Raw genomic sequence first — 26,658 nt, forward strand, 5'->3', positions numbered from 1 at the left:
CTTGAAATCTTTTGCTAAATCAAGGCTCCTGCTCACTGAAGAGGAACCAAAGGCATTCAGGAGACGCACAGAATGTTCACAGGACTGCATTATGATAGTTCACTTTTTTCCCTTTTACTTTACTTCTTTTTAAATTGTTTATGTCTTCAGGACATAACACTCACTGCTGCAACAGTTCCCAGTTCTTCTGAAGAACTGGAGAACACCTGTTGACTGTATGTGCCATCAAAACCATTTCTGCAATTTTTTCCACTACCATTGGCCTAGTGTTTCTTTTTAAAATCATACTCATTGCTGCTTTGTTGCTGTGGTAATTATAGAATACAAATACGTGGTCAGCTAAAGAAAAATGAGTTTATCTCTTTCTCTACTGCAGTGGATGGTCCAGACCTTAGCAGGAGTCACAGGTCAGAAGGGTCTGAATAGACTCTCGGAACAGCTGTCACTGATCCAGCTAAATGAGATTTTCTTTTTGAGGATTGTTGTCTGCAACACTCTGTTAGCAAGCATAAGAGTTAGACCTAAGAGGGAGTGAGGCAGTAATAGGCACACTCACCAAGAAGTGGCAGAAACTGGTAGCAATGTGATGAAAACGTTGAAAAAGGAAGGAATGACTCTTGTGAATAGGAAACTGCCAATGAGGATTAATTTCCTTAAATTTGATGAACTTTCAGCTGGAGAACAGATAAAAAGGTAAAATACTGGATTTTTAAAATTTACTGATTTAGTCTTCCACTGATTTTAGAAACATATTTTCTCATTTATGCTTGGGATATACAATGAACGTAAGTTTACAGAGAAATCCTTTTTTCCCTAAGCTTAAGGGAAGGAGACAAGTGGGAATGGCTCCACATTTTTGTTTGAACTGTTCCTTCCTTATTTAATAAAAAAAAATAAATAATCTGTTCTTAACTATGCCTAATGCTTGCCCTAGATATTACACAAAACCCTGTGAGGTCCCTTGGGAAACATGCAACAAAACACATTCTTGCTCGGCAACCTCCTGTTCGTAGAAGAGTAGCAAGGAGATAAAAAGATCACTTAAGAAGCAATGTGCTGCACTCTAGGCTGAAGAAAGGCTTATACTGAGTTGACCAGTATGGGTTTGGAGGAGACAGTTTGCTGTTGTAAAGAAATACGATGAATTACCTAAGGAGGAGAAAAAAAATCTTTTTCAAGAAAACAAAGAAGCACCTAGTGAGGCTCAGTGAAGCTTTGAGGAAGCATATTACTGCAGTTATCCTGGAGGTATGAATCTGAAATGGTGTGATTTGTCATTTTAAAGGAAGGACAGCAAGAATCTGGAAATGGGTTAAAAATGAAAATAACTTAAATCATTTAACAGTGTGAACTGTCAGTTGAAACTACAAAGCTTTACAGTCATATATACAGTCACATACAAAGCTTTTTACAGTCATATAAAGTAAGTACTTTTCTTTTGATAACTAATATGAAAGTTTGTATGTGCTACATGCCGAAATGTACCTCGCATTGTGCCCTGGCCGAGTTGGAGCCAAGGTTCAAACATTCATGGTGTGATGCAACTGTTCTATTAAATCAATACACAAGACCCTAGCAGAAACCCTGAGAAGACTTTAGCCATTCACTTTTTGCCAATATGTCCTTTCTTCTTCCCACTGTTCCTTAGGATGTTATACTTTTCTTTCTGCTAAAATATTTTTTTTTCTGTGCTTCCTAATATATGAAGTAGAAATGTATGTTAACTTAAAATTAGATCCAAAGGAGAGCAAGTACCCTGCCGTTTTCCACTGGTCAACATCCTGTAATGCTGTATTCCTGATGCAAGAGGGTGCTCTATCGACACATCTTACATGCAGTAAAATACTTTTCTTAGCTTCAGAGGAAACTTACCAGAATGTTACCCTGATTAGAACAATTGTATTTTCCCTTATGACAACATCTGGACAGAGAGATAAAGAAATGACTCAGCTGTGCGCATCCGGCCGTTAAGTTACCTTCCTGTAGGTTTTACGAAGACGTCCGTAAAGAATTATAAAATATTTATCAGGCTTTTATATGCAAATGAATTCTTTAATATTAGCCATTAACATTATTTCTGTATCATATAGAAAAGTAGCATATGTAGGCTGCAGAACATGAATCAGGATTTGGAGTAGTGGTATTTTTAAAGGCATGTATGATATTACGTGTATGTTTGATCTTACATAATGCAGTGTTTCCTGGTAGATCTACAAATCCTGCAAACCTCAGAAACCTCAATTTCAAATCAGAGGTTTGCTTTCGTTCTCTAAGCCAGCCCACACCTAGCAATACACTACAGAATCAGTAGGGATAAAAGCAAAGAAGGAAGGGAGAAGATACCAATGGGATGGAAGCATGAAGGGAGAAAATGGTGGTTTCTGCCAATGGTTGGTTCTGTGATTAATGGTGTTCTTCTGGCCTGTTGCTACCTTTTTGTTAAAGAAATGGTTGAGGCCACCATGAAGATAGGCTAGAATACATTTGTTTCACATTCGCAGGAGACTGAGAATGTGCAGTGACTTGATTGGTGACTTGAAGAAGCAGATTTTCATTTCTGGCATCTTGATGTACTTCAGAGGAAGATGTTCCTTAATGGAAGGTATGAGAAATCGTGAAAAAGAACATTTTGGAATGACCTTTTGCCAAAAGTGCTTAGAGTTTAAAAGTCCTTCAAAACCAAGCAAACTAATTCAATAATTTCAGTATTTCTTGAAAACATACACGTGTAACATGCAATATCTTTTTTTTTTTAACATTCTTCTTAAATTCTTGCAAAGGATTTTCAGTGTGTTGTGTAACAGAACTGGATTTTCTTCTCAAGTCCTGCTGGATCTCAGTATGTTCTTAAATAAAATGTTTATACAGTGGAATCGGAGATGTGTTTCATTTCCACTGACAAGTAGGTGAAAGAAACTAAAGCGGGAATGTTTTTAAATTTGCCCGTTGGCAGTCAGTTTTGTTCTGAACACAGTGCTCAGTACTGCCAGTAGCAAACGGAGCTTTGGGGGATGGATCTGTGTGCAGCAACCAAATACAAAGCAGCACAGTAGTGTGATGTGATGGCAGTATTATAGCTTGCTGTGAGATGTTGAGGATTTCTTTCCCTGAAATTTGCTCAGTCTTTAAGTTAGTGTGGCTTAAATACATGCTTTCTAAAATAACCATTTAATATTATACTCCAGAGTATAAACTAAATTACAGTTAAAGTCTTCTGCCTATAGAGAAAGGAGGTCATCGAACAGAGCAACACTAAATTTGAAACTCTATGGTACGATAATAAGAAAGAGTAATGCTGACAGGAGCAATGCTTTTGCTCAGGCTATAAACAAAACGCAGCAGCAGGAAAAGACAGACAGAGCCGGTTTTACATGACACAGAAACCTGATTCCAGATGCTTCTTGTCGGCGCTGAGCTTGTAACTGTGAGAAAATTTTCAGTTTACCATCAGTCTGTCATATTAGAAGAATAAAATTCCTAGAGCTGCCTAGAAGCTCAAACAAACCACTGGCCTCCTTGTGAGTTTGGGTCTGTTTTGTTTGTTCAATGTATAGCTCCATTTTAATCGACCCTTTTGTTTGACCTTGCCCACAACTAAACATTTTTCATCATACCCTGACTTTGCACACAGGAAGTGTCTCCCAGGAAAGATGCTACTAATTGATGTCATCCTGCAGGCACTTTGTCTGCAAAACAAGTCTATGTCATGTAAATATTTACAAGTATTACTTCTAATATGTGTAAAGGAAAGCCTTGTGATCACACAGGAGACCTTGTGAAAGAAATTGTGGGTGGTGGTAGGAAAATATGCTAGCTTACCAGATTCCCAGCCATATTCTCACATGATTAGACTGCGTTCCTGTCTACCAAACAGTATTTTTGGCTCCTGGGCTTTAACCTATTTAACATATAAAACTATGTTTCTTTGAACGTGCTTGCCAACCTACTCTAATTAGCCTTTATTAAAACCATAGGCTTGACGTGGTGTGTTGATGGTACCGTATTATAAGGCAGTCCAGTTCAAAAACCAAAGGTGGATGCTGGCAGAAGGTTCTCTACCTTTTCTGCCCCAGTGGTTTTGGATATTTTGCCTACTGTAATAATAGACTTTAAAGTTAAAAGCAAGACAAAGCCTGCTAAAGCTAAGCAGAAGCAGAAAAGGGCAGATCACCGTGTCTTGTCTTCACTTGGAGATCTGCTTCTGAACACAGTTTTTTTCCATTCCAGAAGGAATTAGGGAAGCATATGTTGAAATACATGCCCTTCTAATTTTCCCTGCAATATTCAAGAAGTTGCTGTTGACTACAGCCAGTCTTTTAAGGAGCCTTAAAAGCATATATTTATTTAGCCTACCGGCAACTGTGCTGTTTGAACCTTTTTAAGGTCTTCGTATATGCAACTCCTAAACAAAGACGCTATTTAAGGCTGGTGCTTGCACAGGATACTGCTTGACATGGTACTGATGAAACCTAGATCTCTCAAAAGAGCTTCCAGGATGGCAGCAACATAGCTGATATGTCTTTCCAAAAATACTCAGAACCGATTTGCTTTTCCTGCCTTTGTGCTTAGTTTTTAATATTATCTCTTTTTTATCAAGGCTTTGTTGCAGCGGGGGAGGTGTATGGTGAGTGGTGGGGAATTGGTTTCATATTTCTCATAATTCTATGACATTGCAAATAATACAATCAAGCTCATACATCTTGTTTTAGAAGGAATTTCCCAGAATGACACTGCAGGGATGGTTCTTCGTTGAATGTTTATGAGGTGTCTTTTATTTTCATAAATTCTGTTCTAGAAAAACCATGTCTACTATCAGAGGACACTGTAACAGGCAAGAATGAATTTCTTTAGGAAAAAACAATGACCTATGAGGCAAATGAAGTTAACAGAACTTGCTGGTGAAAGGTGTTTGTCTATTGGATGTCTTACACAGTAAAATGAGAAGTTAGTATTTTATTAGTACTGAATACTAATTGCATGCAAAACAGTTGTTTCCTGTATCCATGAAAAGCTGCTTAGCATTAAAAAATAGACTGCAACATTTATGAGTATGTAATTATGTAGAGCATAATAAATTGCACATCACACAGTCGAATGAGCTGAGGTTTTGCAGAATTACTTGTTCAAAATAATTTATCAAATGCCCAGATACACTCTGCCACCACAGACCGTGCCATGAGGAGAGCCCTGGAGCAGGGAGATGATGAGAGGTGAGACATGGGGGACACATGCCTCTCCTTGCAGAGCACAGGGGATGCTCTTTGACACTGGAGGAAGCAGAAAGATGGTGACGTGCTTCGTGACTGCTGGAGGAGTGCGGTTTGCCAGTACCATGACAGAGGAGTGGAGTGGGAAACGGGTTAGTGGAAGAACAGAAAATGTGCTCAATAGACCCACCTTCATACATAACTTAATTAATCCTGCCTTAGAGGTACAAACATGCTTAACATCATTCAGGTAAATAATGAACTACTTAGTTTTTTAGTATGTCCTGAGGACTTTCACATTTCTATTTAAAGCTAAACGATTACTTCAGTAATATTTCAGTTACAGAGCAGAGAAAATAAAAGGAAATCCCATCATATTTGAGTAATAAAGGTGTTCAACTAGTCAGATTCTGCCATGACTGCATCTGATTTTGCATTTGCTGGGAGGGGATTTTTACCAGTATGTAAAAATTCATAAATTCATGACACCTATATAATCTGTTTTTTTCTCTACTCTTTGAACCCATGGAAAATGCAGAATTTATAACAGAAATTTACACTACTTCAAATATAAAGATTTAAACAGATCAATCAGTTAGTTTAGCATAAAGTGGAATAACTAAGCTTTGCAATATGCTCTCCAGGGCCAAAAGCTGCTGGTGAGTAACCCAAATCCAAAACTTGGGAAAGGGGAGCTCAGGCACTGGACATGAAACACCAGCTGAACCTCATCCCATGGAAACTGGCAGAGCTCAGTGGACCTACAGATGTGCAGTTACTCGTTGCTGAAGTATCAGACTTACTAGTTTTTTAGATTGCTACCTTAGCTCAAATCTAGTGGAAGTCGGATTCCTCATTGGTGGCTTCTGTATCCAGAAGGCTTTTAGATTTTGGGAGATTTTACTCTCAATGTGGAAAAATAGCTGTGAATGCTACGATGTCTTTTTCATTCAATAGTAATTCATTTTGCAGAAAGTGTAATGATGCAATTTAATCAGCAATAACGAGAAATAAAGAATATTTGCTCCAGCATTGCACTATCCTAATGCGTGCATATGTGTGATTCATCATTCAGAGTTTAGGTGGTTTCAATCACATTCTATAATGGCTGTGTTATGTATCCCCATTGACCACAGAGAGCTTTTGGGCATCGGATTCTATCTTAGGCAATTCATTTGGGTAGAACAAAAAATACAGAAAGTTTACTCCTCTGCTCAAGGTGGCGTTCCCCATCGGTAGGGCAGTCATCCTCACTTCCCGGTAAAACAGCATAGCTCTGCACCACCAGACACCTGCTGTAGCTCCAGGAGTTGCCTGCCCTCCTCTTTGCTGAAGAAAATGCTGGAAGACTGCTTTTCATCCTGAGTGGCATGTGGCAATTAATTAATACAGTTTTCTGACTCGGAGTATTCCACCTTTACGTAGGTAATGTCACTGAAAATGGAGAATGAAATGTCAAACACGCATCCTTTAGAAGCAAAACAGTTGTATGATGATACAATGGGATCACCACAGTGCTAGATGTGTACTTACAAGGGTGTTCTGGCAGTATATAGACATTGATAGGGCTAGGTGGTTAAACAGTGTACTTATTTTCCTTCTGTTCTTTTTTTTTTTTCTCAAAAATCTAAGCATATGCATGCAAAATGACATTAAGACTGCAAAGACAGAAAGTCACCAAACTCTGGAAAAAGACAAACGTGTTACATATTATTTTTTTCCAGTTGTTCGCATTCATTTTTATTACAGAAAAGTAGAAACAAGTGCAGAATATATGCTGTGGAGTGAAGCACCCTGAAGGCATTTATACAAACCCATCCCCTTACTGTTCGTTGCACTGAGAAGCCAATGGAAAGATGAGATTCCTGAATGAATGCAAAACGAGGCAGAAACATAATCTCATCTTTTCTCAGCAAGCAGGCAAATCTCTTGCACCATTCTCAGGTGGTCCTGCTCAGGCAGGGGGATTGGACTAGATGATCCTTTGAGGTCCCTTCCAATCCCTAACATTCTGTGATTCTGTGATTCTCTAGTGCTGGAATTAATCAGCTTATGAATAATATGTTCAGGCTGTGGGGTGAGATGATTCTGAGTTAGAAAGTCCTTAAGAAGCCACCCTACAAGTGGATGAAGGAAAGAAAAGACGATATGGGGCATGCTGTACACCAGTTCAAGGCTCTATTTTGGAAGAATTGGCTCTACCGTGTGAGGCAACCGGTGAGTTTTTCGAAATGATAAAAAAAGCAGTATTTTAAGTCGTCTTCTAATATCTGTTATAGTGTATCTATTGATTGTTTTCACTGCGAATTGTTAAAGATCAACTGGCTGCAAGTGGTTCTTGTTTTGCCTTTAGTCTCTTAATTGTGGAAAACACAAGCAGAGAAGAGTGCGTTTTAATTCTAAAATGGCTGAATACAGCAATGCTCCCCAATTCGCAAATGAGATAGGAAATCTCATAACAGTTTTGAAGAGCCACAGCTTATCTTTTAATTTTCATTAGATACTACCAGTGCTTGTAGCAGTGGCGAGGGTGAAAATCAATTTTCTTCACATTACAGGTACTCATTGGTAATGTAGAAAGCTCACACAATTGTGATCAAAACCTAGATATGGGGAATGCAACGATTGTATAGTAAAATTCTATAGACTTCCAAATTTCCTTTCTTATTCACTCTGCAAAGCCTAATTTAACCTTTCAAATTCCAATATGCAGAAAAACATGGCAGATACTTCAACAGCAGTCAAAATTAAAATAATCCTCAAATATGAGATGAGATGTCATTGCTCACTTTTACTGTGATTGATGCGATTTTTAAATTTAAGATAGAAGGAAGCAAATTTTCTCAAGCGAGAGAACATTTTTGTGGGAAAAAGAAATGTCACTTCGATTAATAGTTTCTCATTGATTTCCCATGTCTGTGATGATCTGGGGATTTGCGATGAGGCATGTTGGCTGCTTCAGATAGGATTACCTCAATTAAATAAACATACAGCTTTTCATTTCTGAAATATTTCACCTAAATAAAATTGTGATGTTTCAAAGGATGTTTTTTAGTATGAAAGATATTTAGGGAGGAGGGATACTCTTGGTTATATTCTTCTCCATTCATAAACACTTCTGTATGCTTCCTGTTCCTTATACTTCAGTGTGCATTAAGTGGCTTCTCAGTATCTCCTGTTCTCTTCCATGCTGATCTATTTCTTTTCTTGCTCTGTCTAGTTTTCCCTCATACATTTTTGAAGGACAAAATCTTCATTCATGTAAGTTTTAAGTTTGCCTAATTGGTAGCTTTCCTGAATAGAGAGGTCAGTGAAATGCAGACTTCCCCAAACCAGGAATTATAATGAATGACCCAAAGCAAACAATTCTACCTGTTCAGAGACAGGAGCTGCCCTGGGGAATTTGCAAAACTTATTACGCACTTATTGTGCAAACACTGAGCCATGAAGGCACTCCATCTGCAGCTACACAAGGAGAAACCCAGGTGCATCGTCTACCTATGCAAAGGGCAGGTCAGACCCTTGTGAACCTGAAGAGAGAAGCATCTCCTGAAAGATGTGATGGGCTTCAGCTCTGAATTATATTGTGTGGATCTATCTGTAGAAGGCAATTGTCTTCTCACGGTTCTTGATCAGCAGTTAGGGCTAGAATACACGAGTGATCATTTGAACTAATGATATGTCATAAGTGTCATGCAGCATTTGTTGATATTACAGAGTGAAGGGTGAAGGGGCTGTGAAAGACATAAGTGTTCTGCAAAGAGTAGGTGTTTTGACTGAAATTCAGACAGACAACAGCGCCTCTTATTAACATGATTCAAAGGCAGCTCGGGATAGTATGTACTTTTGGACACCAGCTGGAGTTCGAAACTGCAGTTATGTAGAAGACACTTTCTCATTTCTGTTTTCAGAAACTTTTGCTTCTGAAGTACAGATTCTGGAAGCTCAGGAGATAAATAACACAGTTGTCTGGTAGTATGTAAGTTTTCTATCACTGCATTTCTTAGCTATTGTTTAGATAGTATTTGTTACCATCCAAATTTGCAGCTAGGTAAAAGATGAAGTGTGATTCCCAAATTCTCTAGTTCTGATACCCTAATTTATAGGCGAATTGGGATTACAATCTTGTTGTGAAATGCTTGGAGCATATAGTTCCTAATACAGCTATTAGGAGAAAACAAACATAGTCTATCGTAAAACTATGCCTTTTTTTAAAAAAAAGTTGTCATTATTAATCATTTTTATTTTGGATTAATGTTAAGCATGAGAGAAAATGCTGGTATAATTCTTGCTCTTCATCTGCCCTACACTGACTGTCATCTTTGCCCTGCTTCTGTCCTTTACAGTTCACACTCCTTTCTTTCACACTTTAAAACATATAAACATCCCTAAAAGTTGCTTACTGCTGAGTGCCCTGTATGTTTTTACATCAGTGCAAAAAAGAAAAATAGAATAAAATAACAGTGAACGGTTACAAAGTTGTCTGCTTTTACTGGACAGGTCCTAAAGCTCCAGTACCAAATTCACCATTCTTCCCAGGTGTAACTTAAGAGACTGGCATGAGCTCTCAGATCCCAGTTCCCCTCAGTGCCTGGGCAAAGCAGCTGTGCAAGGGCTGCCATCTTTTGAAGGTCCTTTCTTTGGACCTTATTCTGTTGGTGCCTTTCCTATTTGAACATGAATATGCCTTATACAGCAGTATTACTTCCCACCTTTACCAGGAGTAACTTGTTCAATAAGATCAATTTTGCTTGCTTAACATTTGCAGCATGCTGATGGTTCACTGAGTCCTTCTACCTATTTCCACTTCAGCCTAACCTGTTATTGTTGCCTCTGCAGCTGACCTCTCAGTTCTTGTACTCATCCCTAATTCCTCTGTTATCTTATGCTCTGCTAGAAGCCAGCTGAGTGGGGCTTGCTTTATTCGTCTAAAAAAAACGTTAGCTTACCAAAGGACAGGACTTGCTAAGGGCTCTTTCGGGGGTTCGAAAAAAAACTTCCGACTTCCATAGGTGTTCCTATGTGTGCCTCTGAGTGTCTTAGTGAGCAGCTGGCTGCCACTGCTCCCTAAAAACTTGAAAGCAGCAGGCCTCGGATATTTTTTGGTTGGCTCCTATTGGGTTTGGAGCTTCTTCAGTTTAGATAAGTGGCAATTTCTCTAAATTTTGGGAAGCCTTTAGTTCCTCGCCTCATGCTCAGCAGAGCAAGCCTTTTCCACAGGGAAGATTCTGCCACTGGGTTTTGCTCTTAAGTGTTGTGTCATTTTTCTCAAGTGTTTTTCTGACATGCCCAAGTTCAGGAAATCACTTCTCCAGTGGGATTTGATTCAACTCTGACTGTTTAGAAATAAAAATCTTCCATATGCCTTGGAGAAGTTAATAGCCTCTAATGGGAGATATTTGGTGTGGTTCTTTGTCATTCCTACTACATTTCTGTTACTGAGTTTGGTATTCACACTTTTCTAGCACTGTTATCATTGAATCTGGAAGCCTTTTGAAAGTTGACTAAATGGCAGTTTCTTCCCTTTTGCAGCTGGAAATCAAGACAATTGGGTTTGTTTGCTTGTTGTTTTGGTTTTGTTTTTTTCTCCGTGCGATCTGTTTCAGGGGTTTGCATCCTCTCTGTGGAGGTGCAAGCACATACTGTGTATGTGCGATTTGATAGGAGGTGATAGGCTCAAAATCCAAGAGTCCCACCATGCACCAGCTTGGGTGTCTTTTCATTGTGGCCCTGGGAATGGGAAGGCAGTGAAACAGAAGGGTGGCAACGAGCTGTCTCAGACCTGTTATCTTGGTCTCACAACGCCCTGCTGCTGGAGGTGACTAAGGCAGCTCTTGGAGAGAGGACACTGCAGGTGAAATAAGGGGTGTAATGGCAGCATTCAGGGAGCCAGGGAAGGACAAGGAAGTATGTTGCTGGGCAGGGTCATGGGAGCCTGAGGAGCTGCAGCAAGGTGCAGAATGCTGCTGGCTTCTTAGGAGGCTCAGGTATGGGAAAGCTGGATGTCGCTGTCATGACACTGTCAGAGTCACTGTTGGCCAGAGGAAAATATCTACAAATGCTATGAATAAAAGAAGTAAAACCTGCTTTTGTACTCTGAAAGCGGTGTATTTGGCAAGATTATAAGGATCTTAGACAGAAGTCTTAATTACTAATTTGCTTTTAATGATCTTATTTTCCCTTAAGTTGTAGAGGAGATATTTAATGTGTTTTCTTTTTTTTATTATAAGATATATGAATTTTAATGACTTGTTCCCAAATCTTGCTTTTTATATTACTGATGTTATTTTAATCTCCCTTTTCAGGTCCTATCTCTCACTGAAATACTCTTGCCATGTGTGCTTTTCTTGATTCTGGCTGCAATCCGCTTCCAGGAGCCTCCAAAATACAAGGAAAACTGTATGTTTTGTTTCATTTGTGTTCTATTGGTCATCTCTGCTTGTAGAAGTATTTAGGAAACAGTAAAGATGTCCTAGATGGGGGGAATTAAATATAGTGGAGTCAATGGAAAGAATCCTACAGTAGAATTCAGTCTTGTCTAGCTGTGGATCTGAGCCAGTCATATTTGGCTGGGAAAGAAATACAAAGTTTAAGGTCTGATTTGTCAGATCAGTTTTAGACATCTACTTTGGACTAAAGTGGATTAAGTGGATTTTAGTTGTATTCATTTCTTTCTATTAAATAATGGAGTTTAGATGACCGGCTCAGAGGTAGATAATTATGCAGTAGATATTAACAGTAAGACAAGATGGATCTTACCCCTACCCACTTCCTGGGATTTAGAATGAACTTTTTGTAAATAATAAATTCTTCCATTTCCACCCACACTTCAAAACTTGTTATGACTACCTCCACCTTATAAAGTTCCTTTTGCTTTTATCTGGTCAAAATTTAACTTCACTCAGAAAAGAATACTCATGATATTAGAGTCTATTCAGTTTATTATTCTGTTATTCTCAGATGTCAGTAAGCTGGGGATAAACCAGCTTTAGCTGTTACATTAGAAACCAATTTGGTAAAATAATTACAGATCTGTAGAGTGAAACATCTAGAGAGAATCTAGCCTGTATTATACACATTTACTTCAGACTAGCTCTAGTCTGGACACAAGGATGCGATGCATGCTGATGATTTGAGTACACTAAATGTGCACTTGGAGTACATTTTCTGCTTTTTTTTAGCAGAAAGTGATCCAGTGTATGTGCTCAGAGAGCTTTCTACAATGTGAACTGGAGTGTGCTAAGTATAAATAACTCATCTGAAAATGGCACTGATCATTCGCATCTCAAAATTAATTATTTTATACATCAGGTACAGTTCTGGAGGCATGAAGGATGGTTTGAGTAACAGTGCATTTCTAATGGTGCATGTCTTAATGGTACATATTGGTGCCTGAATTTAAATAAAATTAAGATTTTAAAGTATCATGTACATGTAGTAAACTCCTAATTTCTGCATCTTTCAATTCTGAACATTCAGTCGGAGTGCTAGCCCAAATGCTAGTTTTCTTATCTCCTCATTTCATTCCCTTTATTTTGATGTAATGGTTGCCAAAAGAGGTTATCCAGAGGAAGAAAGGAGTGACCTTTCAAGTATTTCTCAATTTTAGCTGTTTTAAACAGAGCAATTACATTAAATAGGAACCCTTTAACTATTTTTTATGTTTCAAAATAAGCAAAAAGTTGCTTTACATTTTGAAGTTTAAATTCTCAGAACTATGGATAGATATGAAAAAATTCCAGAGATATCAAAAAGTTGCTGTTTAGACAGTCTCGATGGATGTACATTCAGGCATTGCTGAATGCCAGTTCTTTCATCTCATGAAAGCCTGGTAGAAAAGAGGAAATAGCTATTTTGTGAAGAAGACTATATTCTAATCTAGGTCACAAGTCATTTTGGGCAGAAAGGTTACAAAGTATATGATGTTGCAACAGCATTATTACAGTGAAACTCAGCTTTTCAAAGGCTGCTCTCAAATGTCATACCCTGTTGTCACAGTCTGACACAGAATTATCTGTGGTGACTTAGTTGTTCTTAAATGGGAGACCTGCCATCGATACAACTCTACTGTCTGCAGGTGACAAAGCCACTTTCTAGGAAAAGGGAATACAGTGTGATGGTACAGGTTTGTAACTGCAATGTCACTGGTTTTGATTCTGTCACTGCTTGGTTTTAGGTTACTTAGAAGCTCGAGATTTACCAAGTCGAGGCCTTTATCCTTTCATGCGGACCCTTTTCTGTAATGTTGGTTCAAGATGCAAGAACACCAGTTACGCAACACAGAAAAACCACCGCTTACGGTAAGTTGTACGAATTCGACAGAGCCATCCGTGTTGCAGTGCATCTTTTTCTACAGCAAAGGTTCTTACTGTGTTGTAGACAGCTAGAACAGGAGCTTTGTTACTCTGTACTAAAAGTTGCCTTCAGTGTCCTTATGAATGCAAAAGATGTAGAGCCTTAGTCATGCCTCTTCCTAATTTTGTTTGCCTTTCTTGGGCATTTCATGCTGTTATTAGATTCTGAAAACTGTTTTGGGGAAAAATTGGAGAGGTACCTTGAGATATTCTTGCCATGTGAGAGTATACTTTTACCCTTCACTAGAAAGTCTGTCATTACATGTGGATGAGATTGAGCAAAAAAAGTATATCATACATGAATTTAAACTTTGAATCGTTTGGGAACATACATGGTGGGAGAAATAAATGCAGAAAAGCAAAACAAGGATAACTCTCAAGTAAGACTCACAAAGAGCCAAAAAGGAGTAGCAGAAGCTCTGCAATAAAAAGAAATTGGAAAACTAGTCTGTAAGAAGGCCTTGTCACAGGATCCCAGAATGCAGAAAGAGAAAAGATGAATTTGGGCTTTTTCTTTAAGAAATGCAGTAATTTCATCTACTTCAAAATGTTGAAGTGCATTGAGATGCAAAGACACTTATGCAAATTAGCTGAGGATGTAGTCATCAGCAACCTTTCAAAATATATAACAACAAAGTCAAATTAAGTTGAGCTAATCAGAATATATCTGTTTATTCTTAGAAAATTGAGTATATATACCAAAAAAGATCTTACAGCTTTGAGCCAGATAAGTGTGTAAGAACATCAAGTTTTCATGATTTCTTGTTGTAGAAGGCTATAGGTAGCAATAAATTCAGCATGCAGCAAGTTGGAAACCTTAGGTATCACAGTAATAAGCCGTAATACTTACTGTTTGATCTAGACAGTTCGTTCTGGTTATTTGTACATGTAGAGAGGTGTTGATTGAGCATAAGACTGTGTAAAATAAATCTCGTTTATGAGCAAACACCTTCTACTTAAAGCAATAACTTCTTGTTAGTAGAACTGAAATCTTAACAGTTTAAGCTATGAATCATTATTAGTTCAGATCTAGTATTACACAAAATACTTATATACAGGAATAACAGTATTACAGTAATATCCCTAAACAAAAATTCTCCTAATGATAATAATAATACAGTTTAAAGTTGTGACACAATCACTTAGTTTCTACTCCTTTCGCTGGAGTGATGCTTACCTTTCCACTGCTGCTTTGGGTCATAAGGTCAGTGGCTGTAGTTTGGTGGTGACAGTGGTGTTATGGCGAGTCATGATCTGGAGCCCTTCACCTAGAGGAACGTGATGTTGATGGCTTCTTTTTCACTCGAGGATTCACTTGGGATCACGTATGTCTGCTAATGTGCTTTTATGCCTTGCCTGTTCTGCATTTGTCTGTATCTCTGATACATCTGAATTTGCGTGATATCTTTCACATGTGTTAGATATCTGTTCTTTTTTCTTGATACTTACAAATTGGCTTTGTCCAGCTATAGTTCTGCATTTTAACTGACCACTGGAGAGCTGTTTATAGCCATGGGGTTCTCAGTGCCAGCCTGTGCCCCATCTTTTTTCAGCTGGACATGTACTCCAGTACAGTGCCTCCTGTGCTTTCACTTCTCAAGGCCTCTATTATGATACTGGGCCTGCGTTCCTCTGCACTGCTTTGCTATGTTAACCACAAATACCTCATTTTGCACCGAATGATCACTTGTTACTACTCTCTGTATAAAACCACGGTGGTATTATAAAATGGCAAGTGAAAGTGAAGCAAATACTCATAGCCATCTGACCAGGAAAAAAAAAAGTTAAAACTAAACCAAGACAAAACCAAAACTGCAGGCACGTTAAGGCAAGTTCAGACACAAGCAAAGCTGGCAAGCCTCTGTGCTTGGCCTTGCAAACTCAGTACAAAGCATGTAGCCTGTTACTTGCAATGGCAATACTATATTACTGGGTTATACGGTTACAATGGCTGTTGGCCTTTTTAAAAATTGTTTCCTAAAAGGATGGTTTTTATTTATATGACTAGTCCAGATGCCATCTAAGCGTGTTAAACCTCTAGAAACTATGAACCGTGTTGACTGCTCTGCATGATTATTTACACTGCTTTGACTGAACTGCCCAAGTTATACTTCAGCTAAAAAGAAAAGCAGGAAAAAATTTCCTGGAGGCAGTTTTAGACCTACTTAAGAATTGGGGGAATTATTCAGTGGCTTTCAATTTTTCAACTGAAAAATAAAATGCATGCATGTATGCATATTTATACACTCAATAGGCTACACTGAATACCATATAGCCTAGGTAATGAAAAGGAGTAAAAAGATAAGATGAAGTTCATTCTGAGGTCAGTCTATTCCAGCAGGTCCATCAGTATAAATTAAATCAACCTCAGGGCTGCTCTGACTTATGCTGGCTGCCAATAGCCTTAGGAATACAGACCGTCAGCTTAATCAGCCAAACATAAACGAATCCCACAATGTCTCTGTGTTGACTGGAGAGAAGGGGTGGCATAGGAACAGTAATACCAATTATTTCCCTTTTGAGGATTTATATCAAACCATAGGTGGTTCTTTATAATGATTTTCAGGGATATATTTGCATCAAGAATGTTGTGATTATTAAGGGTAAATCAAAGACTGTGCAGAGTTTGCATGAACACCTAACCCATTTGTTTTCACAGCATATACCACATTGGTGCTATCGATTTGAAATATAATTGTTACTTTTTGGAAAAAGTAATTCTATGACTTCTGTTGGAACCTCCACTATGAAAGCCATGAACCACCCAAACAACTATTTGCCATTGAGCAGCCTAAGCAGGACTGCTCCATGAAGGAGGCTGAGCCAGGGGTTAAAGTCATCCCAGTGCAGACCATCACAGACGTGGCACCAACACCCCAGGAAAAAAACTCCATTAACAGCCTCTGATGTGGTGAGAAGATGAGCCAGGTGAAGGCTACAACTACCTCATTAACTTTGATTTGCATCGAAATCTGACACCTCCTCTGATTCCTTGGAAAGCATTCATTTTTCAACAGCTCCCAGGCTTTGCTCTGCTCTTCAGCCACTGCAAAAGCTGCTGGCTTGCAGCTCTTCGATATAACTCCCTAGCCTGTTACACCCAGCAATATCTCAGAGAAGAATAGTAAGGAAATATTTAGGAGGTATGTTTAGGAGGTATATTTAGGAGTTCCCATGGCAAAGGACATTATTCCCTCCTCTGTCCAGAATGTTGCACTGCCCACCTGATCTTAATGGAGCACAGAGTAAAACTGAAAGCATGCAAATAAGATAGCAAATAAGATAATCATGCAGCACAGTGTCCTATGACCTTACCTTACACCCACAGCCATAAGTGAGGGTGCATGTGCATGGAAACATAATGTATTCCCAATACTCTTAATTCCACTGTAAATCTTGCAGAATGTGGTGGGATTTGCCCTTACAGGTCAGACTTCTAGATCTAAGTTTGTTAGACTTCTTAATACCTAAAAGAAAATTAAGCTTAGGCTTTCTCAGAACTACAAAAATCATGAAAACAAGACTCTAAAGTGTTATTTCCAAGCACATTAATTTATTTCTCTTTACTTAGCTATAAGTAGTAGCAGCCTGAGCAGCCTCTTCCTGTGGGTGTGTTGGAGCCCCAGGTCTATCTCTGGCATCTTCTCCTGGATGACCCCTAGGTCCCACGTGGTAGTTCTGTCTCCTTTGGCACCTGACTGGACTCCTGGGCTCATCCCACTGTGTTTGGGCTGTCAATGGAGCTTGTGACACACTCCCGGCTCTGCCTGCTGGCTAGAATCCTAGAGGATGGTGCCTCATCAGTGAGGGCATGGCCTTCTCCAGAGTCATCTCAGCTCCTAACTTGGCCCCCCTCCTGTAGCAACCACACTCATGCTGGTCCCTTTATTGTTACCGATTTCATTGATACCTGGGCCTCTATGGATCTCTACTGGAGTAGTATCAGAAGAGCTCATGTATGAGAGCAGGTGTGAACAAACGAAATCAAGAAGGTCTAAGCAACAATGCTAGCACTTGTGTAAGAGTTGCTTAGAGGGTCAATTTTTTCTTTAATGATGCGTACCTTTAAATGAAAAAAGAAAAAAATTCTGCAAGGTAGCTCTACCTCTGCAGGAACTGATTGGAATGGTAATCCTGTGTGGTCTGGGCCACCTTTTGTAGTCTTATGCTACAGAAAAACAGAAACCCAAGCAGTTTTTGTGATCTTGCTTATAGATTGTCAGAGAGTTGAGGAGAAATGGAATTTTAAACATGAGTTTTCTCAATTTTATAGCCAATCAATAAAACCCCTTTTTTGGTTCTTTGTGTTCTTTTGTCTATTGCATTTTAGAAGGGTTATAATAGTGTGCAACATGGAGGGAAAAGGTCCTTCCTTTCTGTGACAGATATGAAGTAGGCTATTGTCCAGCATGTGTATTGATGTTGATGGAGATGTCATGTCTCCAGGCTGTCCTGAGATGGTGCAGAACAGGAGCCAGCACAGCTGGGGCTTTGCAGTATTAGAGAAATTTTTAATGTGGTGACAGGAGTGAGGTTGAGACAAGAGTTTGCTGAGAGGCTTATGAAAATCACCAGTCTAAATGGCATTGCACATCATAGCTGAGATCTCAGATGAGCTCTGAAACATTCTTATTGTCATCTCGAGTAACTGGGTAATTTGAACAGAATTAGCATTTCTGAGTCACTACTTTGGGAAGTGCCAATTGCTTTTACATGCTCAAAGAGATGGTCTTTTTGCTCTTTTGCAGTGTTTTGTCATGGTGAAAGCTCATAGGAATGTATGCCTTTAGTTTGATTTCTGTCCTCATGCAAGTATTTCTGGAAATACACAGTTAAGGGAAGAGTTACCATGGATGACAGTGAAATTTTATATATATATAAAAAAATATGCACACACCTTCTCCTAACACCCCAGTTCTAATTACGTGTGTCCTCTCCTACAAATTACTGGCTTCCTCCTTTTGTACTTTTTGTTATCCTTTGCCTCTCCTCTTTATTGTTCCTAGCAACTGGTGCTGTTGACTTTCTTCACACATACACAAGTAAGTTAATGTTATCTTCTGCCCCAGAAAGCATACATTGGAGAATAGCAGTACAACAATTAAGTATTTTTGTTGGCACATAGTCTGAAAATTGCTTGTCTTGACTGTACCTGCAGCTGGTTTTGAAGCTTTTCTTTTGTTTCTTATCTTTTTGGCAAGGTGGTGACATCTTCCTGCGATTTTGTGTAATTTGTGCTGAATTAGGAAACTAGTAGTATCTTGTGACATTCTTATTAGGAGGTAAATATGATTGTGTATTACCATGTTGAAAGTATGTAAAATCATATGAAACTTAGCACAAATATTCAGCAAACGGAACCTCTGTAATATTTTAATCTGTTTCATAGAACTAAGCCTGATAACTAGTATCGTGCCTGTTGCCATTTCCTCTTCCAACGAGGTTGCACTCAGCTCCAGGAGTAGCCAGAGGACGGGCTGTGGCAATGATGGCAAAAGAGCAGCATGAGTGGCAGCTGGCTGACATCGCTCCTGTTTCACCATTGACTTGGTTTTCCCTGCACTTCTCCCTGGAGCTCTTCAGAGCCACCACACTTCCAGTGCTGCAAGCTGTTTCCTTTAATGTTTCTAGTCTGTATATCTTCCCTGGTTCCCTTCCATGCACTCCATAGGACCCCTTGCAGGGCAGTAGCTTGTCTCCCTATCCCTCAAGCCCGGAGATACTGAAGAGCCAGCCCAGCAGAGCTTGCTGTCCTGCTTGGGCATGGGGCAGAGCAGGAGGGCTAAGCAGGCTGCTGCTGCTGCTTGGCACAGTGCCTAGGGCAGCATGACCTGAAGCCTTTTGCCCAACTTCTTAGTTCAAAGGAAGCTTTACAGCTATCAGTGAAACATTTTGAAGCTAAGTGATGAAGAGCAGACAGTGTTTTTCCTTGCTCAAACTGGGGGATGGGGTGGAGGAGTTCAGTTTTCCTCTTGTTTGAAAAGCTATTGCTAAACAGACCCTGCTTATCTATTACATTTGCTGCCTACCTGCTCTGAAAACAGCTTGCAGCTCTGCGAGTGCAGTGTGAGCCTGAATGGTTTCTGGGCTGGGATTGTTCACAAGAGGTTCAGATTAACAGAAGTGATAAATGTTCTGACAATTAAGCCTGCATTATCCAGTGTGCTTCTGCTATATATCAAACAGGTGGCTATAGCACATCAACTTAGATGCCAAGAGGGTTTTTTTGTTACCCTGGTCTTTATAAACCCAAGCTCTGCAGATTCTAGCTGCAGCAGAGTCAGCAACGTGGGTAGAGGAAAGGGAGTTGAGAAGTCCCCTGTCACGGTCATCTGTGCAACCTGCTGCTGGCAGGGAGGCTGGGCAGCACCAGCAGCCCCAGGTGCCAGGGCTGAGCCCAGCCATGTGCTCCCATGGGTGTAAATGTGTCCTTTTCCCCCAGGGCATTATCATTTGCAATGCTTCTAAACCAGAGAGGTTTGTATGTGGGGATGTGAGGCTTAGCCTGGTTTGGATGGAAAACAATGTGGATTGAAATACTGCCTTTGTGCTCCACTTCTCTGAATACTTGTGATTATTTTAAGTGTCGTTGTTTTGTGAGTTTAGTGGCCAATTTAAAGGTCAGCAAGTATTTTGAAAAAAAAAAATCTGTGGAAAATCCTGTGGAAACTGAGTTATTGTTTTTAGTTCTGACTGGATTTGTGTTTTAACCAATGTGGTGGTTATTATTCTGGTCAAGTGCTGACCACGCTCAAAAAGCACAGTGCTAGAAAGTTTTCAATATATAGTTAGTGTTCCTGTACTTCTTTGCCAAACATCAGTGTTTCTAGCTGTCTGAAATACTTAGGCAGTAGGTGTGTTAGTAATATTGGATCTTATGTGGTAGTTTTCAAAAGCAATAGCTAAAGTGCAGCTATTAATCACCCTAAAAGCAGCCTTCGAACAACAGAAACCTGCTTTTTAAAACTCTATTTGAAAGGGGAAAAAAAAAATGGTGAGGAATTGTTCTGCCTTTAATCCATTGAAGTTTGAGGCTGGCGAAAGTGTTTTCCAAAATCCTACTGGCTATTGGCCAAATTGAGATCAAAATATGCTGCGCTGAAACAATCAAGAACTTGATTGTTTGAAGATTAAATTTTCTTCTCATCTCTTAGTTTAAAGTTGCAGACAGTTCTCTGTGTGTCTGAACAAAAGAGGATCAGGGAGGGAGAGAAAGAGAAACATAAACGAGAATAAGAAAGCAGTGGGTGATGGTTTTTGCCTCAGTTTATGAATCTCTCTCATTAGGTTTTTCTTCACCAATAAGTAAGAAATGTGCTTAAAACTAGTATTCACATAAAAGTTTGACAAGAAAAGAATGTAAATTTTTACTATATTTTTGTAAGTAGGGCTCATGTGACAGTTAATTGTGCTTCTAATGAAAAATAGCAATATTTTTGCCAAGCAGGATTTCACCCTAAGATAATTTGAACTTCCTATAAGATAAAAGAATTCAATTGCCTAGTAAAAGATGATTATTCTGTTGTTTATGGTGCCTTGGGAAAGTCTAAGTTGCTTTGTCCTGTATAGAGACGCTTAAATGACTCTGACCTGATTTCATCCTGAAAGTACTGTTAGAAAGTTGTTGTGCTATTGAGTAGCCACCAGATGGTAGCATGATAGAGACAATAAAGAGGTAACGTACCAGGGATTTAGATGTAAGCTAAAATCAGGGGAAAGTCAGTAATGGCAATAGGATACTATTGTTATAGGTCGTTGCACGTATCTGAAAGAACAAGCTGTGATATCCCAAATACAGACTGCATAGGTTTTCCTAACAACAGACACTTCTTGCGTGTGAGCCAGCACAAGGCAAAACCACACAGCCAGAGACACCATTCTTCTCATTTTTCAAGTAGAAGGGTGGCTTGAGGAGCACATCATCTGGAATCAGTGTACGTTTGTTAATATGGACACCTTTTTATTAAAGTGGTGGAGCTGTTATTATAGTTCTGTTGCTTAGAAAAGTAACTAAGAAGAAGCACCAACTTTCTTCAGTGCCCAGAAGAGAGACTTACCTATATTTTGTGTGCTGAAATTGATCAACTTACCTGTTCTGGTTGCAGAATGTTGCCTTAGATGCAATAGGAAAGCCTGAACTTCAGGGTACAGGCCATCAAAGAACCAGCACCTGGACTCATGATAAACCAGGGGAGAAAAGTTGAGTGTGTTCATAAACATAAAAGGTTTCTTTGGATGTGTCTGGCTGCTGCCAGAATTGAGTTACTAGTGTAGGTGAGCTGCTTCAGCTCAGCAATTTTTCATTGCTCTCTTTCCTGAAGTTTTGAGACTCAATGCTGTGACTTTTATGCTAATGAACTGAACTAAATAAGTTGCGTAAGTGTACAATAGTTTTTTTTTTTAAAAAATCAGAATTCTGCTGTGAGTATATAAACATTTTTTAGCTACTTGCTTTCAGTTTGTTTTTACCTCTCCTGTCCTCTTTCTTTCTGGGAAAAAGTACTTCAGACATCCAAACTGGTTCAGAAAGTGCCACAGGACCTGATCTTGGCTTCATGAAAGAGTTGGAAGAACTTGCAAAGGGATTTATTGAGACCACAGAGAAAACCATGGCTTTAGAAAAGCTGTGGGAGGAAACCTCAAAGTTCTCAGGTAAGCTGTGATCTTCCTAATAAAAAGTTGCTTTGTCTATCAGGTAGTGATAACCATTGAACAAAGGAATATTTTTATTTTAAAAATAAAATGAACAAACTAAAATTTTAGCTGCCCTGAAAAAAGCCATTTTTATGATTACGATTGCTGTGGTAGTCATAAAATTATCAGAAAAAAAGCTTTCTAAAATTGTGCTCTTGTTTTGCTACTTGATACTTAAAATAGTGTGAGGGGAAAAGTTTGAAGATAAGGCTTAACAATCTGAGTACATGGTCGAGGGAGGTGATTCTGTCCCTCTACTCTGCTCTCGTGAGACCCCACCTGGAATACTGCGTTCAGCTCTGGAGTCCCCAACACAAGAAGGACATGGAGCTACTGGAGCGAGTCCAGAGGAGGGCCACGAAGATGATCCGAGGGCTGGAGCACCTCTGCTATGAAGACAGGTTTAGAGAGTTGGGACTGTTCAGCCTGGAGAAGAGAAGGCTCCGGAGTGATCTTATAGCAGCTTTCCAGTACCTAAAGGGGGCCTACAGGAAAGCTGCAGAGGGACTTTTTACAAGGGTGTGTAGTGATAGGACAAGGGGCAATGGCTTTAAATTGAAAGAGGGCAGATTTAGATTAGATATAAGGAAGAAATTTTTCACTCAGAGGGTGGTGAGGCACTGGAACAGGTTGCCCAGAGAAGTTGTGGATGCCCCATCCCTGGCAGTGTTCAAGGCCAGGTTGGATTAGGCTTTGGGCAACCTGGTGTAGTGGAGAGTGTCCCTGCCCATGGCAGGGGAGTTGGAACTAGATGATCTTTAAGGTCCCTTCCAACCCTAACCGCTCTATGATTCTATGGTTACTTGGTCTAACATGCATTCACAGGTGACTTATCAGGATTTAAGTCTTTGTCTCCAGGTTTTTCTTGTTATACTAGAGAGTATGGGGATGGAAAACCTCAGTAGCTGACACATGCTGACCTTTAGGGAAACAAGTCAGTCTTGCGCTCATGAGACTGGAATCACCAAGGTCTGACACTTCTTCTCTGTTCCCACCCATACTGCACAGCCTTGCTGCTGTAGCAGGTGGACATTTAAAACCTATTACCCTGATTTTCTGGCTGAGTTTTCAAGCAGAAAGATTTAGGTGAAACAGTCATTTTCATGCCTGACTGGGAGCTAGTACATTCATCTAGTGTTGATGTGATGATTTTCCATACTGAAAAGCAAATGGTAAGCAATTTCTTTTAAATTGTTTTTGTGATAGTAATAAAAGTATTGGAAATCACAGAAAATCAAGTCGATCACTATCTTTCTAGGGTATTAATTGTTTCACATGCCTTTACTCCTGTAGAAATGCCCTTTGTGTACTACTTGCTATTGCTTATGAAATTGATTCTTCTGAAGTTAGTAATGCCTCTCTGTAAAGGAAAATATTTGATTTTACAGGGCTCCATAACATCACCTCTTTTCTTACTGTAAGTATTTTACAGTCTATTTCTAAATTACAGTTCTGGATTTTGAGACATCTTTATTGTGATAGTTAGAAATTTGTTTCCTGTCAAGTTTTAGTAAATTATCTTTAAAAAATATGGTATGCTGTTGAAGGAAAAAATGATATCTTGTAAATTTCATAGAGGTTCCGTGGTTTCTAGATTACTGATTTAAACCAGTTTAGGTTGGTAGTAGCTAAAATTCACAGCTATTTGAAGACTAACTGTTCCTTAGGAGCAATTTAAAAGTGCATCTGCTAGGCCCTGTCTAGTTGTATAAAATCATATTACAAATGTCTTGCAAGGAACTGTTATTCTAATGTAGACTTATTTAAACTGAACAACAACAAAAAAACCCCAAATAAAACAAAAACCCAAACAACCCAGAACTTGAAAAAGGACTGCAATTAGATCAAGAAATGGAGCTCTTGCTTGGATGAGATTACTTTGAATTCAGATTTGTGATTCAGTAAATATGGCAAGTAGGCTTCAGGAGGAGCGAAGGAAGACAGATTTGCAAGATGTAGCATAATTCCTTCCAGAATCAATTTGGCAGTTTATGTGAAATGAGTTTGGTCTTTGTGCTGTCCTTAATGCATTAATCTTTTACCTTTGCAATCTCAACAAAAAGAGGAAAGCTGAATGGGCACAGTAGTGGATCTGCATCACTGTCAATGTTGTACTTTTCACTGGTTTCACTTTAAAAATATTTCAAAATGCATTTTCTTCATATGTGATTGATTGTCACTACTACATCATGAAACCTAGATTTCCAATGTATAACTTGAAATTAGATGGTATTTTTATAGTAACATTTTTAAATTGCTCATGAGATTCTTGATCAAAAGGAGCTATATCTATATGAAATTTCATTTCTGGAATGGAGTATAAGATAGAAAGAATGTATTTACCAACATTGAGAAAATATTTAGTTAAGTAGCCTGTCATTAGTAGTAACAGAGCTTGTATACACAAGCTTCTTTATCTATAAACCGTGCTCATGTAGCCATTATCCAGAAAAGTCCTAGTGAAGTATTTATTTAGAGAAACAAAGACTGCAAAACAAACAAGTATGTTAGATCCTATGTTTTATATAGGCATCTGATAGTGTAGCCCTATAAAAAAGTGGATTTATCTCAGTCCATCTTTAAAGAGCTGTTCCTATCAATTATTGTTTGACACCTTGCCCAAGAAGCTGTGAGGCAAGGATGTCATGTCTCTGGCAGTCACCTGGTCTTTAGATCTTAGACCTAGATTCGTTGCAGGACTAAAGGGCTCCTTGTGCTTGAGACCTCAAAGGGGATCCTTCTCTTTGGGAGAGTCACACTTCTGAGCAGAAAGAGATTGCTTAGCTTTTCTCCGAGCTCTATTTTCCATCAGAGCAGAGAAAGACATCTGAAACAAAGCTGCCATAACTTTAAAGTACCGCCAAAATGTTGTGTTGAATTACCAAAGCTACAGATACGCTTCCACTTGAAAAAAATATTTTAAATGGATTAAAATTCAAGAGGGCAGGGGTAGAGGAAGTAACAGGCACTTGCTATTTTTTTCTGTTAATGGAGGTGTTGCATGTGAATGTGTTTTCTTTGCATAAAGATGGATTTGAATGAAGTGGAGGAAGTGATTTCTAGAGCAGAAAACCTGTACAAGCAACCATATTTCTGGAATCTTCTGCATTCACTCCCTCACCTCGAATCGAACAGCTTTTGTACAGAAGATGGGTTAGCTGCTGTAGAACAGTTTCTAACAGTTATTCAAACGTAAGTACTTTTGCATGCTTGGAAGTGCTCTGTTTTAATATTTTACCTGCAATTCTTATTCTTCTCACTGGCTACTTAATAAAATAAGCATCTTTACCAGTGTAGAGGCTGAATTTTCCTCCCATTTACCAGATTCTGCTTTTATAGAGGTGTGGTAGGAGTTTTCACCCATTTTGGTTCTTTCGTCTCTGTCCAGTTCAGCAGAGATTCCTTATTATCCACGAAGTAGCTTCATCCTAGCAATAATTGAAATTAGCCCGTTGCATGATTTTGCTTTGAACTTTGTAATGTGCTTTGGGACCCTTTGAAAGACAGAATATTTACATATGAATATAAGAAAATAATAGTTTGGATTCTAATCAACTTAATATGTATGTAGCAATTGGTCAATATCGGGAAAAATACTCCATTTTGTTTCTCAAGCCTCTTGCTATCAAAATAGCTTTGGCTGTTCTCTTGCAAGAAATGAAGCAGTAAGAAAAAACGCACAGAGACTATATTCTGAATATGAAAGTTTTCTGCTGCAGGTGCAGAATGTGCTTTGTTTAATTTGTTGTGCGAGTAAGAGTTCTGTTGCTTTAAAGCTTCTTTTTTTCTCTTCAGATTGGGTGAAAGTAGAATTTAAGTATTTTATATCCATCCTGCCTTGTTGTGGGGATAATTGGGAGAACTCTCGTGGCACTTTTGCTCTCACTTTTAACTCTTTTTCTCTTATTCTTTTTTTTTTTTTAAGTGGACATTTGTTGTCTTAGGAGACATTTCTGATGAAAATTGAGTAAAACTTTAACTTTAAAATCTCAACTTATGTTTTTATTTATGAAAAGTCTAATTTGAAAAAAAATCATGTTTTCAACAATAAAAAAAGTATTTTACTATGCAATTACTTCATCTTTTTCCACCAAGCCCTTTCAGTTTTTTGATTGCATAGAGAGCTTGGTTTATCTTTCACTTTCAGTATCTTAGCATCATTAAAGGATATAGCTGTGATGCCATTGGGCAAAAGTTTCTATGAAGTTGTGAACACAGCACTGAATTTAACTGCTGCATCAGTACAGGGAAGGAGCTTAGAAGGTAAGGAATTTACTTCAGATTTTTTTTTAAATAACTTGTAGCATGCTGGGAATATGCAATAGCAGTAACTGTTTGAGCTTCTGCTAAAGTCCTAGTGTTAAAGGTCTAAGAACTGAACTATATTGCTGTAGTGCTAACCC

Source organism: Tauraco erythrolophus, chromosome 3 (genome assembly GCF_009769465.1).
Source record: "Tauraco erythrolophus isolate bTauEry1 chromosome 3, bTauEry1.pri, whole genome shotgun sequence".
Taxonomy (NCBI): domain Eukaryota; kingdom Metazoa; phylum Chordata; class Aves; order Musophagiformes; family Musophagidae; genus Tauraco; species Tauraco erythrolophus.